This window comes from Sinohyriopsis cumingii, chromosome 8, assembly GCF_028554795.1.
Source record: "Sinohyriopsis cumingii isolate HCF-2022 chromosome 8, ASM2855479v2, whole genome shotgun sequence".
In the NCBI taxonomy this organism is placed as follows: Eukaryota; Metazoa; Mollusca; class Bivalvia; order Unionida; family Unionidae; genus Sinohyriopsis; species Sinohyriopsis cumingii.
The window spans coordinates 58,685,223-58,703,534 of NC_142968.1; positions in this window are offsets into that span (position 1 = coordinate 58,685,223).

The window sequence follows — 18,312 nt, forward strand, 5'->3', positions numbered from 1 at the left end:
AAAAAAACGGTGTAGATCAAATCGAAATTGAAGTCAGCAAGCACGGTTATCATATTTAAGTGTATATATTTCCTAAAAACAGGAACGAAAGCAGTTCCAGAGTTTAATACCGCCACTTGGCAATACCAATTAAATTGCCACTGTGGCGATATAAATTCTTCTCTCTCGTTCGTTTCTGTGTCTCTTTATGAGATATGTAATAAACAGAGGATATCTACTTTTTCTAGATGAAAGGAAACATTTCACTCGTTAAGTGGAAACCTTGTATTGACACGAGTTGTGAAGCCATTTGTGGAACACAAAATTTTTCTACTTCTCGAGTGAACTATTTCCTGATATCTACTCAGAAAAGGCAGATGTTTTTCTATTAATACGTTGCTTTTAGAACAAAAGACATCGATATCCAAGGTGTTTAGCTTCGGAAAATGAAATCGGTCATCAGAGAGTATCAACCTTCGTACACAACAAATTGCAGAGATGAGGTGGTAGCAAGGCGCCCAGATATATGACACATATACCTTACCTATGCATATATATAGTCACACTTTTACTGACGTGCCGTTAAACGCTTTACATGCGTACGTACGTACGTACATACATACATTCATACATACATACATACATATATACATACATATACTCCAGAAAACGTTTACTGTACTGTTTGCCATCCAGTCATCTTGGTATTACGGAGAATGATAGTACAGATAAAACAGCCAAAGCTGCTCTCCAGTCATCTGTTTCTGAATGGAAGATTCTTTATAGGGAATTTTATTTTCTCAAACAATATGTTTTACTTGACAATATATGCGGAGAGAAAACTCCATAAACAGGCTTCGCAACATAAAACCACTGGGGCATAATTTCATGTAGAACATATCACATAGATGAGGAGGTATTGTATTCTTCATTTATAGGGCACGCATACTAGAATCATGCATTACTCCTGAAGACTGGATCTCTGCTGCAATGCGTACCGTACCTGTGTCAACTGTGGCACATTGTTGTCGAGTTATCGATTTCCAAACTGCGAGACACATTTTATAATGTCAGCTCAATCAAACAGAATTGCAATGATGTTCCGCTCGAAAAGACACGTGACTATCTAAAAGAATACGGTTTACATAAAAGATCATAGCCATATATTTTAATGCTTTAACCTTTCAACCTTTTTGTTTTAAATACTTTTTTTACAAATTGATAGAAGTGTTTCTTTTTCTGAAAAATGTGTACATTTGTAACCTTTCTGTTGTAACAATTAATATATAATCTTTACATGTAACTTCAAAAGACAGCATGTTTACGTTTATTAGGAAGGGTTTATGTTCATAAATTGTTTAACAATCTCCCCTCCATAATTATCGAAAATATATTGCGAGGATTGTACTGATGTTCCGTTAAATTCTCTCTCTCTCTCTCTCTCTCTCTCTCTCTCTCTCTCTCTCTCTCTCTCTCTCTCTCTCTCTCTGTTTAATCTTCAGCAGTACATACTTGCACTTTATATGGTCGTGAACTGCTGTTAATTATTTTTTCAGATTTATATGCAGTTTGCTGTGTGCAAAATGATTGCCGCTGAATGATTGAAGAATTTATTCCCGAATGTTCAAAACATCCCCCAAACGTTTTGATAAACGTTTCTGCAAACCAAAATGTGTATGGGCATTATAGTTATAAGTTAAATTATTACAAGCACTTGAATTATATACTAAATATCACGAAACGGAGATTTTTTCATTCTTGTAAATGTCAAAATATGTGCATTCAAATAGAGTGTCCAATGATGTTCGTCCATCGGTGTCGATCAGGACCATTTAATGTCATCAGTTCACTGGGGGTGGGTCCGGAGATGGCTGATCAGTCAGAACTTGGCCCAGAAGAGTTTATTGCAGTGGGGACGTGGATGTACAGGTTGCTGACCGGGAGTTGCGGAACTGCTGTTCCTGGATTTGCGCAGATCACGTTTCTCAGCTGCGTCCGCCAGTCTTTTCTGCTCAAAGGCTGCCGCACCAGCATTGACTTGACTGCACCAAGCAGATCGGTTAGAAGCGACACTCTCACAGCTGTCAGGATCAATGCCTAGGTTCTTCAGCGAAGCCTTGAGGGTGTCCTTGTGCCTCTTTTTTTTACCACCGTAAGATCTCTTGCCTTGGTGTAGCTCTCCATAGAAGACCTTCTTAGGTAGGCGTTCTACCGGCATGCGGACAACATGGCCGACCCTTCGGAGTTGTGCTTTGCACAGCATAGTGTGGATGCTTGTCATGCCGGCCTTAGTGAGAACCTCTGTGTTCGGTATCTTGTCCTGACATCTGCTTTTAATAGTTTTCTCAGGGAGCTCATATGGAAGTGGTTCAGTTTTTTAAGATGGCGGCTATACACAGTCCATGTCTCGTAAGCATAGAGGATGGTGGGAAGAACAGCCGCTGCGTAGACTTTGAGTTTGGTGGCAAGCTTAATGCCTCTCCTTTCCCAGACATTTGAGCAGAGTCTGCAATCCTGGTGTTGACTTCATCGTCTATGTGGACTGCTTGTGAGAGGGTGCTGTCGATGTATGTGAACCTGTCTACATTTTTGAGCTTTTGACCTTTGATAGTGATGGATCGTTCCAGGTAATCTTCTCCAGGACTGGCTGATGCAGAACCTCGGTCTTGCTGGTAAAAATGGTGAGTACGACTTGCTGCACGCTGTGGAAAAGAGGCTGCATGCCTGCCTCCGTTCTGAAGTTGAGGACACAGTCATCTGCAAAGAGGAGGTCGGGAATGTTCTCAACTTGGACTTTGGTTTATGGCTTGAAGCCTACTCAGGTTGAACAACGTTACATCCAGACGGTATCGGAGACCTACTCCAACATAGCTGTTCTTGAAAGCATCCATCAACATTGCGGAAATCCTGAGGCTCAAGAGAGTGGAGGCTAAGACGGATCCTTGTTTCACACCATTCGTAACTGCAAAGGGTTCGGAATGGTTACCCTGGTCCTGGACTCTGGCAAGCATGCCATCATGAAAATGCCATACTATTTCAATCAAGACTTCTAGGCATCCAAATTTGGCCATGATATTCCACGAAGGTGGTGTATAGCTGCACATTTAGTTCAAGACCCTTTTCTTACATCTGCCTGGAAGCAAAGATCATGTCGATGGTGCCTCTCTCCTTTCTGAAGCCACACTGACTTTCTCGCAGTAGGCCATGATCAAGATGTTCTGTGAGTCTGTTCAGCAGTAGCCTGGCGAAGACCTTGCCAGCGATGCAGAGTATAAAGATTCCTCTACGGTTGTCGCAGGATTGGCGGTTTCCTTCGCGTTTATAAATGTGGATGATTGATGCATCTTTGAATTCCTGGGGTATGCGTTTCATCTTCCACATCCCACAGAACATCTCTGTTAATCTTTCCATTAGCTTAGGCCCACCAGACTTGTAGATCTCAGCTGGGATGGAGTCTGCTCCTGGAGCTTTCCCACTAGACAGGGGCTCAATGGCCTTATGAGTTTCCAGCACTGTTGGAGGGTCAGACAGTCCATCGTTGATCTCCACCTGGGGTAGACGGTTGATCGCTTCATCGTTGATTCAAGAGAGTCTATTGAAGATACCGTCAAAGTGTTCCGCCCAGCGATCCAGTAACTTCTCCTTCTCGGTTATGAGAGTGCTGCCATCGGAGCTCAAGACTGGGGCCGTGCCTGATGTTACTGGGCCATAAACACGAAGAACATTATAGAAATTCTTCATGTCATGTCTGTCGGCAAAAGACTGAATATCATCAACCTTTCGACTAAACCATGTGTCCTGCATCTCACTCAGTTTCTTCTGCACAGCATGGCGGAAATCATCTTTCTTTGCAGCGGACTTGGGGTCGATGTTGTATGCACGATGGAGACGATGCTTTTCCTCTAGCAAGGACTGTATTTCTTCACAGTTTTCGTCGAACCAGTCTTTGTGCTTTCGCGCAGTGACGCCAAGGGTTTCAGATGCAGTAGAGTACACCAGATGTTTGAAGGCCTCCCAGCATATCTCTACGTCGTTGGTATCAGAGTATGTGGTTTCTAGCTCGCTTGTCAGAGCTTCAGACAGAGCATATTCAGTGTAGCGAACTTTCAGCGAATCTAACTCCAGCCACATGACGTTCATCGGTGTCACGTCCCTTCCCGAAAAAGGTGTAACAAGCTCCAACTTCAGTCAATTGGCCCTCGTCGGCCAGGCGAGTTTCACTCAGGGCTGCTATCTATATCTTGTAGCGAGAAAGTTCTCTTGCAATCAGGGCAGTTCTTCTCTCTGGTCTTACAGCCTCTGCACGATCCAATAGAGTGCGTATGTTCCTCGCACCAAGAGTGAGTGGACCTTTTGGGGTTTTCTTTGTGTTTCGACTGCAAGAAAGGGATTCCCTCCAGCCGCGGTAAGCTGGTCAGAGAAGATGAAGCAGGCTTTTTAGGGCACCTTTTCTAGCCCTTTCCTCATGATATGGAGGTAATCAGCGCTATCGTGAAGAGGTCTGCTTGGTAGCTCAGACGTCTTCCGACATCCATTTCTGCTTCAGGTCAATGGAAGACGACCATATGACCTGAACCGCCTACGTGCAGGTCCGCCACTACGGCTGCCAGTGCATCCACACCTGTCGCGACATACATGAATTGCGCGTGAGTTGGATTAAAGTGAGGAAGAGTTGCGCTGCGTCAGCCTTACTCTCTAGTCCAGACTCCACTTTGTGCAGTTGCAAGACGTAGTCAAGACGGTTGGAATGGAGACTGGATGCAGTGGATGACCAAGGTGTCCTACGTGTCTTGCCGTGCTCTTAGCGCTCCACATCGCTTTTCTGGATCCGCCTTCCTGCCGGTTGACCAGCTGGTGGTTCCTCCACGCAGACCGCCGGGTCCAGTCTTCACATGCAATGGGTGACAATCCCTGACTCACTGAGGGTTTGAGACCCGTCGGTTACCCTCAACCTGGTCTGGCTGGCCAGTCGAAGCCGTTGCCTGTGGTGTGGCCACTGCGCATGCTACAGCTTCTTGGAGCCACAGGTGAGAGCTGAGCACCAAGTGGATACCAAAGGTGGACTAACTATCCCAATGGAGTACGAGTGCTACCCCCACCAGAGGTACTACCCCTCCATGAGCACCCCTTACACCAGCATTCAAACAGAGTGTCCAATACGGATGTTTGAAGAAGACAGACATCAAGTGTCCAAACTGTCAAACCAGTTATAAATCTCATGATCATGTAAGAATTTGGCATTATAGATTTGTCCCTTTTTTGTTGTTAAAGCTGTTGTGTTCCAAACTGATGATATTCTGTATAATGTAACGTCATGTTAGTATTTTTGGCATTTTGTACACATTTGGGATGAATTAAACAAGTTGAACATAAAAACTCCTTGAGAAGTGTATACACATTATCAAAGATCAACAAAACGTTCAAAATATACTATGAAGCTGAGATCGAGTAATCAGTATCGATGAGAATATAATGATTTTGATAGGGAGAATCAAACTCAAGTGGGAGAAGGCAATTAGAACACATTTACATCGAGAGGGTGTACTCATTCCACCAAATCAGGCAGTTTGCTTCTATGTCAAGGATGGAACCGGAACATTGTTTATAAATGATTCTGCAAACTCTTCACATTGTTTTCTTTTACTGTACATGAAGTCTGATAAATGTCTGATTGCCATAAGAATACGTAATTATGTTGAATCCATGTCTTTTAAAAAATTAGAATCAAACTTTATAACTATATTGTTTCAAAGCTCTCCGATGAATTCAGTTTTTTTCCATTAACATTGAATCGACGTATGTTTCTTCATCACCTTATTTCTTGTGCTTACAATTCCATAGCCACAGTGTCTCTGATGAGATCCCCAATCAAGTTTTATATGATCAAGGAGGTTGTACTTGTTTTCACACGTGCTATTGGTTTTGTTTCGTATGTCAAGAGTATTTAAACATCGGAATGGCACGCGCTTCTTGAGTACAAGTTGCATGAGACTTTTGCTCTAATATCTCCTTTTTGATGGGTATTTTTGGTATATAATTACTATATTTATTAATTAATTACGATACAATTTTTTCTATCTACCAACACTTTCCGGAGCACAGTGAAAGGACTCCGAAACCTCGGGCTTGTCGCTTGAAATGTGCTCCCGTTTGTCATCCCTATTCATCTATGGTTGAATTATTTGTCGAACCTAGTTCTTTAACACAAACTCAGCGGTTGTTATAAATGTTTAATATCATTTCCTTTTAAAGATTTACATCAATAAATATTGCAGAAGTCTGATTTTCAACATAATTTGTACAGTCTAAATCATAATTTATAAATCATTGTTTTAGCTTAGATATTATTGATTTTACCAAAATATTATGTTGACATATTAAAACTAAGCAAATCAGACCGAATAAGCGTGATGCACAAATGACCTGCCATTAGCAACTTAAAGCAAAATAAAGTAAACACCAGTAATCCTTTTGTGGCTTATTTCCTTTCGTGGTTAGAACTAAATTAAGGACAAGGCATTATTATCACTTTCCTTACTCAATTAAATTATATCCTTACTTTTGCATCATACATCTTGAACAATCTGTAAACAGATTCTTTTTCGATTTCGCTTCAAGTCTGGAGTAATGCCAACGATAAGATAGCTTCTTTGTAAAATTAATAGGATATAGATATATATAAAAAAATTATATTTGCAACCACTGTTTCCGTCCGTAGTAATGAAACACTTTACAGTCATTCAACTATACTACTATATTATTAAATGAGCGTTTTGTAATGACATTGATTTAAGTCTTCATTTCATCATGTAGGTCCAGGTGTGATTGTTTTAGAATTGTTATATGTCATCTGTTAGTCATGTAGGCCCAGGTCGTTTTGTATTGACATTGATATAGGTCCTCAGTTAGTCAAGTAGTCCCAGATCGTTTTGCATTGGTCATGTGATAGGTCCTCATTTATTAATGTAGGCTCAGGTCTGATTGCACTGGCATTGTTACAGGTCCTCATTTAGTATTGTAGGATAACGTCGTTTTGTATTGACCTTGGTATAGGTCCTCATTTAGTCATGTAGGCCCACGTCGTTTTGTATTGACATTGTTATTGGTCATCCGTTAGTCATGTAGGCCCAGATCGTTTTGCATTGGTCTTGTGATAGGTCCTCATTTATTAATAATAGACCCAGGTCTGATTGCATTGGCATTGTTACAGGTCCTCATTTAGTATCGTAGGATAACGTCGTTTTGTACTGACCTTGGTATAGGTCCTCATTTAGTCATGTAGGCCCACGTTGTTTTGTACTGGCATTGTTATTGGTCATCCGTTAGTCATGTAGGCCCACATCGTTTTGTATTGGCATTGTTATTGGTCCTCACTTTGTCATGTAGGGCAGGTATGGTTGTATTGGCATTGCTATAGGTCCTGCGTTAGTCATGTAGGCCCAGATCTTTTTGTATTGGCATTATTATAGGTCCTCAGTTAGTCGTGTAGGCCCGAGTCTGGTTGAATTGCTTAGAGGAAGTGTCGAATGCCAATACAACGAGCCCTGGCCGAGAACCTATAAAAAAGACTAGTGCAAAAACACCCATTTCATGTTATTGTCATTATGTAACTTTCATCTTCCTATTCTGTGTCAATGCATACAATATGTATACTGTGTCAATACATAAACTGTATATACTGTACTGTGTCAATACATAAACTCTAGGGACTGTTTCAATACCCTAAACTCTGTATATTGTGTTAATACATAAATTATATATACTGTACTGTGTCAGTACGTAAACTCTGTATATTGTGTCAAAACCCTAAACACTGTATACTCATTCTATACCCTAAATGCATATACTGTGTCAATACCCTAACTCTGTTTAGTGGGTCAATACATTAAACTCTGTATACTGTGTCAATACCCTAAACTGTATATACTGTGCCAATACATATACTCTTTATATTGAGTCAATACCCTAAACTCAGTATACTGTGTCAATATCCTAAACTCTGTATATTGTGTTAATAGATAAACTCTGTATACTGTGTCAATAAATAAACTCTACAGACTGTGTACTGTGTCAAGACATATACTCTGTATATTAAGTCAATAGCCTAAACTCAGTATACTATGTCAATACCCTAAGCTCTGTATATTGTGTTAATAGATAAACTATCTATAATGTGTTAATACATAAACTCTGTGTACTGTCTTAATACATAAACTCTTTATACTGTGTTAATACCCTAAACTCTGTATATTGTGTTAATAAACTCTGCATACTGTGTTAATATATAAATTCTCTATACTGTGTTAATACATAAACTCTCTATACTGTGTCAATCTCCTAAACTATGTATACTGTGTCAGTATATAAATTATATATGCTGTGTCGGTAGCATCATTTTAATTTTATGGAAATAGTGAATTCATTTTTTATTACCAGTTAGGAAATTAAATGGATAAAGGCATACATGTACCGATATAAACATCAATATGTCAATATATATTAACTTGCTTTGTCTCAGTTAGAATAAGTTTGTAAATAGAACAAGTAGTGACATGGAAAATGCCATTAAAAAGAACAAGTCATGATATGGAAAACGTCATTAAATGGCAAAAATCATGACATGTAAAATAACATTAAATAGAACAAGTCATGGCATGGAAAACACCATAAAATAGAACAAGTCATGACATGGAAAAACATTGAATAGAACAAGTCATGACATGGAAAACACCATTAAATAGAACAAGTGATGACATGAATAATAACATTAAATAGAACAAGTCATGACATGGATAGTAACATTATACAGAACAAGTCATGACATGGAAAACACCATTCTATATAATAAATCCTAATATGGAAAACACCATTAAATAGAACAAGTCATGACATGGGATACAGAATTTAATAGAAAAAGAAATGCACTTATTGACCTTTTTATGAATGAACTGTGTGCACTGTTAAAAAACTTAAGTTCTTTTTTTATTGTATCGATAAAGTAATTCAAGAATAGCATAACTTGTATCATAAACTGAAAAACAGCTATGTCTGACGATGTAGGTTTTGTACAGGTTGTAAACGACTCTTGTCTACTGTCAGCTCTAGAAAGGGTCCTATAGACCCTATTTTAAGCTACTTACAAAATTCTGTGTATGTCAGTCTTTGCCATAATATGTTATCGGCAGTTTTCGAACTCATGGATAGAAAAAATTGTAATATATATCCTCCAATTATCTGTACACGTATATGGATACTAATGAACATAATGTCTATATATATATATATATATATATATATATATATATATATATATATATATATATATATATATATATATATATATATATATATATATATATATATATATATATATATATATATATATATATATATATATATATATATATAAGTTACAAATCACATTGCAAAAGCACTGGATCAAAAAAGTAAATTGTCTTAACTTTAGGACTTCCGTTGGTGAACTTGGCTGCATGCTATAAGGCTCTAGTTATCTCCGTCCATGCGTCCATCCGTCACTTCGATAGCATATTAAAATATCAAGTTATTTTATTAGCTTTGAATTGGTTAAATGCGAGGTAAAGAGCTCTCAGCTCGAGTATTTTAGCAACCTGCAGGGAAAGGGTTTATACTTTTTGGGAATTAGTTACATACATATATTTATGGTGTATTTAGTGACATTTATTATGTTTGTGTTGAATGCTGATTCGTTTTGTTGTGTGTGACAGCTAAACACTTTGTATGTACTTTTATCGTACTACAGTCAGTTTTGCATTTACAAAGATATCAGTTGTGTACAGTATTGTAGTTCTACATAAAGAAGTGACAGAACGCAATAAAGAAATGAGGGAACGCATCTTACTCAGATGCGGGGGGGGGTGGGGGGCGAGGGATGGCGAAAACAAAAAATAAGGCAAGGTACGAAAAAGGAAGGGAACGAAATTTTCACGCGTTCCCACATCACTGCACCACTGGTTGCGTAACAAAGAACAATTTAAGAAGTCGATTTATTGCTTTCTGGTCGATAAAGTCGCTAACATAGGCAAGACGTAATGGAGATAGTGCATGAATAAATAAGAAGGTGGAACTGTAACGTGTTCACAAATTTAGGTATCCACCATATGAAATGATACAGAAGAAAGTAACCATTTTTTGGTAGCATATTCCTATTCAGCGTCATTGGAAGCGACAGGTTTTTCATCACGATAGTAAAAATGCTAGCGAAAGAATCAAATAGGCTGTAGACACTGTGGATGGCAACAAACGATAAAACTAAAATGTCTGAAAGAGGACATCATTGAAATCTCCACTCATTGTTTATGCAAGGGATCCATGAGGATAGCAGAGGATGGTGGCTGTCCTGTAACCTTGCATACAAAAAGTCATAAAAGGGGACTAGCTAGTATTTTAACGTTCATTTAACATGGTCGGTATAAACGTTTGGCATACGTTCTCATTATTTCTTTTACCAAATAACATGTACAAATGTCATTGTGTTTCTCATAAACTGATCCTTATGGCCAGCACATGATTTTATACTTTACTTTTAAGAACTAACTAAAAATGTTTTTATATTTGCAAACAGCATGTGCAGGGAAACATTGACGTCAAGTTGGTTACTTATTCCTTATTCCTTATTCCCGATTGAATAAGGAATAAGTAACCAGTTACCGATTGAATAAGGAATAAGTAACCAGTTACTTATTCCCGATTCAACTATTTATGCATACATTTGGTTACTGATTCCTTATTCACATCCAGTTGGGTATTCATTATTTATTTATAGTTCCAGAAATAATTGGTTAAAACTTCTTGAAGATTAAAAGCCCTTCAGGGCATGCATTGGTGTTATTCTAACCCAGTTAGAGAAATAAGAGTGTTCTTTGGTGCCAGCCATATATAGCTGACTAGAGACAAATCATGGACTACGTGGAGGAAGGGGTTAGGATATTGATAGGTATACATAATTAGTAATTTGAAATAGGATTAATTAGTTGTGTTAGATGTTGGGGTCGCGTCCTGTTTTGCATGGCGCGAAATATTAGTATTTGTGTTCGAAAGCTTACTAATGGCTCAAGTAAACGTGAAACCACAAGAAAAACCATACAAGTGTGAAATTGGACATTTCTCTTATGTGGTCATAATGTGCTTAGAGAAGAATTATTTCAAGTATCTACGGGTTTAGGAAGCCCTCATTTGACATAGAATGTTGTCTTGAAGTCATTGGAACTGGGTAAACAATCATACGCGTAGGTGTATGAAACACGCTCAGTGTGAGGCAAATCTAATAATACATAGTGCGAATTAAACCCGTACCTAAACGATTTCGATTGCAACTTATATATAAGTTACAAATCACATTGCAGAAGCACTGGGTCAAGAAAGACCGTGTCCGTCTGTGACACCATCCAAAGTGCTTTCGAAATAGACCGATTCATATTTCAGGAGCACAAAGTCACAAAGACAGCATAGTAGTAAGGTGGGGCACTATACGTACATTGGAAATTAGCATTACTGAGACCCCTGGGTGAATATACGTACAATGGAAATTTAACATGGCGAAAAATCGTGGGTTAATATACGTACAAGGGGAATTAACATGGGAAAAAATTGTGGGCCGACATACGTACAAGGGGAATTTAACATGGGAATAGAGTTTGGGGGTTATTTAGGGACAAAGGGGAACTGAAAATGGGATCTTTTTTTTTTTTAAATTTTTTTTTAAAAAAGGGGTAGGCAATGGAAAGGCTATCTCTTTTCGAGAAATATGGCTGGCCCCTGAAACGGGCCTTTGGGTTTTCTTCTTCTTCTTCTTCTGCTTCTAGTTTCTTCTTTTTGTCCACCAAGTTTTTATTTTATCTCCAACACTCTTTCTCTTCTTTTCTTTCTTTTTTTTCTCCTGCTCTTCTTTCTTCTTCTCTTCCTCCTCTTCTTTCTTCCTCTTTTCATTTTCTTCTTCTTTTTCAATTTTTTCATTCCATGCTCTCATCCTTATCCTTTCCTCTTCATCCTCCTTCTCCTCCTTTATTTCTTTCAACAGATCACTGATGATTACCTTTATTTTTCGTAAATTGTTTATCTCCATCTTCACTCGACGGGGACTATAAGAATAGTGATCCTCGTTTAGGTTAACCAACATTTGCTCTATCATTCCTAAATTGTCGAGGACGTTTTGCAATTTTTCCATTTTGTCCATTTGGTTAGAAGCCATCTTCTTTTTTTATTCTTTGCAGAATGGTTTGAACGACGAATACTGTGGGTTCTTATACGAAAAGCGCGGACGTGAAGGAAAACATCCCCCTACTTTTTCATTTCATATAATAAAACCCTAACTATACTTTCCGCATACCCTAAGAAACAATTAACAAAATCCATAATCTACTATCCACACCATCCTACGTGAGCGCTTACAAAACCCAAACTATATTCTCCACATACGCTAAGAAACAATAAACAAAATCCATAATCTACTATCCACACCATCCTACGTGAGCGCTTACAAAACCCAAACTATACTCTCCACATACGCTAAGAAACAATAAACAAAATCCATAATCTACTATCCACACAATCGTACGTGAGCGGTTACAAAACCCAAACTATACTCTCCACATACGCTAAGAAACAATAAACAAAATCCATAATCTACTATCCACACAATCGTACGTGAGCAGTTACAAACACAAACACACAAACACATACTCTCGCACTATGAAAAAAGAGTTAGTGTTTATAATCACACTACTCTACCTACACACACACACACACACACACACACACATTGGCAAATCGATAGTTATTTCTTTTCTAGAGTATTGGGTAGCCCTTAAAAGGGCTGTTTTTTTTTAACTCCAGATGCACCTATCTAATGGTTGCACCTTCCTGGCCTGGCGCCACACACGCATCTTCTTCCCCAGTCTCCTTTCACCTTTCTTCTGGGGAGCGCAGAGGGAGGATGATTCGCTTCAACACCCCAATCCTCTGTTTCGGGAACATTGTACGACATCCTCTCTTCTAGTTTCTTTTCCTCCTCTTCCCTCTGTCTTCTCTCCTCCTCTTCGTTCTTCATTCTTTCCTCTTCTACTATAGCCTCCGCGGCCAGTTCATTTAACAGGCGCCTGACATATTCCAGATGTATCTGGAGTTCAAGAAGTTTGCTTATTCTGCTATTCATTCTTGTGTTGATCTATCAACAAGGGTAGCTAGACTGCCCAGCGAGTTTCAATTTATAGTGAAAGCGCGGACGTGATGGAAAACATCCCCCTAAAACATAAAATTGATCTTACCTAGATCATAACCAAAAAACAACAACGCGCCGACCTAAAAGAAACACTCACTCACTTTTTTATGCTACCCATCACTATTTTAAAATTTTTTTATAAATCACTTCAATAGACTATCCACATACGCAAAGCAATCCAATCTAACCCCAAGTTTACACCTCAAACACCAAAAAAAAAAGACATCATTTTAATCTACTATCCATACCAACTTACTTAACCACTTACAAACACAAACACACAAACACATACCCTCACTTTTTTTTTATAAAAAAGAGTTAGTATTTATATTCACACTACTCTAACTACACACATTGGCAAATGGATTGTTATTTCTTTTCTAGAGTATTGGGTAGCCCTGAAAGGGCTGTTTTTTTGTTTGCTATGACATTCTTTTTTAGTTTCTAAGAATGCGATGTCCTCTGAGGATAGACTTTCTGGCGATAGGTCTGCTTCTTCGAAAAGAGAAGAAGAACTCTTTGGTGTCGATACGACAATCGACAAAGCCTCTGTCAGCTTCAGGTTGCTGCTGCTGTTGTTGTTGTTGCTGCTGTTGCTGCTGTCTCTGAAGTCTGTACTTCTCTGTCTATTCTTCTTTTTCCCTGTTCATTTCTTCTCTGAAGAGCTCTTCTATCAGGTCTTCAGTGATTTTTAACATTCTCACATTCTCTATTTCTTCTGGCTTCGGTATCAGACTGTGTCTGACCCGATGCAAATTCACGTAGGCTTCGTTGAGTTTAGCTAGTTTGGAGCACATCTTCTTAGGAGGATGAGTCGACAATGGATGGTTAGACTGGAAACAACCCCGGTTCTTAAAGTCAAAGCGCGGACGTGAAGGAAAACATCCCCCACACGGTTTTTGAGTCGCAACGTTTAGTGAGTGTCATGAGAGGGATAGTAAGAAATGAAAGAGCATCAATCCAACATTCTTATAGCTAAACAAAAGACAAAGGCATTTTTTTCAAAACACAACATTTTTTATTCAAAAATCACTTAACACTAAACAACAACTCTAACATTTTTAACAATAATCCAACAATATAACATCAAACAATTTTTTTTCAAAACACAACATTTTTTATTCAAAAATCACTTAACACTAAACAACAACAACTCTAACATTTTTAACAATAATCCAACACTAAAAGTTTCTCCACTAGGTAAAGAGGGATAACAGTCTTCCATGGTTTCTAGTAATCTAGGATGACTTCTCTCAAACTGTTGATTTCTATCGTATTGTCGAAATCTGCATACAGGATGACGTTCACCGTTTCATCAGGGTCTCGGTCTTTAAACTGAATTTCCACACGAATCTGGCCGGATTTTATAGGGTGGAAATGTCCCTCGTCGCTGCCTTGGTCTGGAGTGAAATCGAAAGCCCACAAAGCGTAGCCTCCTGCATAATCCTCGTACGTAATACCGTGACTGGTATTGGTTCCTAACTGTCCGGTGGCTTCGTACAGGGACAAGTACGATCTCAAGTAATTCTTCTTGGTAAAGTCAGGTTCGAAAGGTCGGGTACACAAGGTCTTGCCATCGCGACTGACTTCGATTTTGGACACGCCAAAGTGTTGAAAGTAGAAAGGATTTTTTTCGGCAGCTCCGTTGAAGGCTGTATTCTCGACGATACCAACGATCAAACGTTTGGGTAACTGTCCTTGGAACAGATGATCTTCGATCATGGATCGCTGTCCCTTGGGAATGGTGAAGGTTTTCACTTCCACGCGTCGTATGGGATACTTGGCGGTCGTTCTGCTCAACGTCTGACTGATGTCGTTTCCCACTTTAGGTAACACTTCCACACGGCGTACGTAGAGTCTGGCTTCTAGGATTTTGGTTTTGTAACCGTCACTATCAGCCATCAAATGGAAAGCGGCACTGCTACGATTCAGTCTCAGGCGGACATCCACCCCGTTCAGCAAATACTTTTCTTGCAACCACATGTCCAAATGCAAACGATCCATCAGTTCTAAACTTGTGTCGGCTCCCGTGATTCTCTTTCTTCGTTCTACAAATCCATCATTGTTGTCTTTCTTTTCATCAGTTTCCAATATTTCAAATTTGGTAGGTTCGTCAGCTTCCCATACCACACAGTCATTGAGATGAGTGTTCTTGGCATCTATTCCGTAGGTCGAGAGATTTTCCAGGTAGGCACGATAAGGGTAAGTATCCATGCTGCTACTGACTAGTTTGTTATTCAAGTACAAGTCCACTCCACTGAACAAGGAATGCATGAAATTGTTGACGGGAGCTACTGCTTCATCGTCTATAGCACCTCCAGTCTTATCTAGAATTTTGACTTTCAGGTACAAGTAACTGCTATTCAGATCGATGTAATCTTCGGGCTGTCCTTTGATTTCAAACTCGATGGGAGCGGAATCGGTCAGTGAGGAGACGGGGTGAAATTCCACCCACTGGGATTCTTGCATCGTCATCATCGTGGGGAGCATAGCAAACAGATCCAGTTCCGTCTTGGAACAAGCGCAAGATACTCGGTGCATCATTTTTTTTTTTTTTTTGTCTCTTTTCTCAATAATCGAAAACGTCTAAGTCTCGAACGGTTCTTCTTTTCTTGACCTTTCTCGCTTGAAGTCTGGTGAAAGGGTGTTTTCTTCGTCGTCTCTTTCTGCCTTGTCCTTGCTGAATGCCTGACTCGGTAGCGTGCAGGGCATTTATAGGTGTTTCTCGTTGGCCTAAAATGTCTTTGCCCGTTTGCAGCAAGACATTTTTGCCTGCCCTCATGAAGGCTTCTTTAGGGTTTTGTTTGTCGATGATGACATTTTGGAGAAATTCTTTGCCTTGCGTCAGTGCCGCATCTTTCAAGGCGTGCAATCCGCGTGTCACCATCGGTTTCAACACCGGGGCCACCGAACGAAAGGCCGATTTTAACATATCTCCTAAACCGTGTCCTCGCTGTCGAGCAACCCCTCGGTACACTGGATACATGACTTACTTACGAGTCGTGAGAGAACCGTTTTCGAAAATGGAGTTTCACCGTGACTTTTCCTTTGGTGAATGGAATATTTTGTCCCAAATCTCCTTTTATAGCAATGTTGACCGTGTCCAAATACGACTTACTGACAGGCAAATAGTGAGGATGGACAAATTCGCGGTGGACGTGGTGTTTCCACCTTCCTCGTCAGTGTTCGTGGCAGAATCCACTTTGAAAGGAATGACACGCAGTAACGGGACGGAGGTGTGTCCCACCACGTTGTACTCCACCACATCGGAGTATACGAACATCAAATTCAGTCCTTGGTTCAGTTCTACCGGGGCACGAAATAACTTGCTAAAAGACTCGTTGTCGTAAACGATGAGTAATTCGTTTTTCTTGAGCATGGTCTTTCTCATGTCCATGTCTCCGCCCAACATGTCAAACAATTCAGGACAAAATAAAATGGACATGATTTTATTTCGTTCAAATTTCATCAAGAAGCGACGAGCTGCTTTGTGGTACTCCATGGTGACACTTTTGTTGACATGCTCCAAAGCTTTCAGAAACACGACATTAAACCTGGAGGCTATGGTGCTGACCAAATGTTGACCACTAAAATAATAGCCTGGGGGAATGAACAAGTGATAGGTGGTGTACTTTTGATTTTGTGTACAGGTTTTCTTGTCATATTTGACATTGCTATCCATCCACTGTTGCATTTGCTCGTCATGAACTTCCACATCAAAAAAATTTTGATTGGGAAGGACATTGAGGACTTGGGTCGGGTGAATCATTTCTACTAAAGCCACTTCCCAATGGGCTTCGTGATCTAACTGGATGGCCTGAGGTAATTTGGCCGAGTAACAGCACAACGTGTTCTTGGGAAACACCTCCATGGAACTGTCACTGGGTAAAGTTAAGTAAAATTGGCTTTGGTGACTCATAATTCCAGAGTTCTGTGGCTGTCCGAGGGGTTACTGGACGTCAGAGGCGTGTCTCCGTCTAAAATGGGGTTCTGTTTGTGGTTGAAGTGGTGACTGGCACTGGCACTGGACACAAGGTTCCCGGGGTTCCCGTTCGAGGAGAATTTCAGGGAGGGATTAGGAAGCAGGTAACCGATGCAACTGCTCAATAAAATGGTCCACAATTGTTTGTCTCCTTCTTGCAAACTCAAATTGGCGATGGCTGCCCCGATGACACAATACACCACGAAGATTTGGCAGAAAAAGACGATTTGCGTTTTAGGCACACGTTCTCCACACCACACCCACAAGGGTTGTTTTTGTAAATCTTGCACAGAAGAACTAGGTGAAGAAGGAGTGGTCGACGTAGCTCCGTCTGCTGTGTGAAAGGGCATGATGGTCACTTCTTTTTATAGTCGATGACTTGCGAAGCGTCGATCCAAGAATCAAAACTGGGTGGATATCCTTTCCAACGTACTTTGACTTCTTTGACACGTCGTTTGCCCACTTTACGGGTTCTGCGTTCGAGAATGCTTTCGATGTCGTACACGTCGTCTTCTTTTTTGGTGACACGTTGTAACTCGGGCAAATAAAACGTTCCTTTGAGCACTTCTCCGTTCATGTCTTCCAATTTATAGACGGCAGGATGACGGCCATGCACTCGTCCAGTGACGCGAAACAATTCGGTCGTCCAGTTAGGTAAGTAACCTTTGTCGAAAGTGCGTTTGGTTTTGCCAATGCGTACCCAATCTCCTACGGCCAACATTCCACTTTTCTCGGGGACAGCCCTCGTCGGGGACGTACCAAACAGACGCTCAAACACCAACACTTCGTTGTCGGGAGTCACGTCTTGCGGGGCACGTCCGATGCTTTGATGGTAAGATTGGTTGTACGCTTGCACCAGGTGCGGTAAGATGTCAATGTACTTCAGAGTGTGGTGATGCGTAAAATATTTCCACATGCGTTCTTTCAAAGTGCGTTGAAAACGTTCCACGATGCTGGCTTTGGTTTCGGGATTCTCGGTGGTAAAAAAATGAATGTCACGTTTCTTTAATTCTTTTTGGAAAGCTTGGTTCAGAAATTCGGTGCCTTTGTCCGTTTGCCATCGAAGAGGTTGACGACCACTTTGTTTCAACAC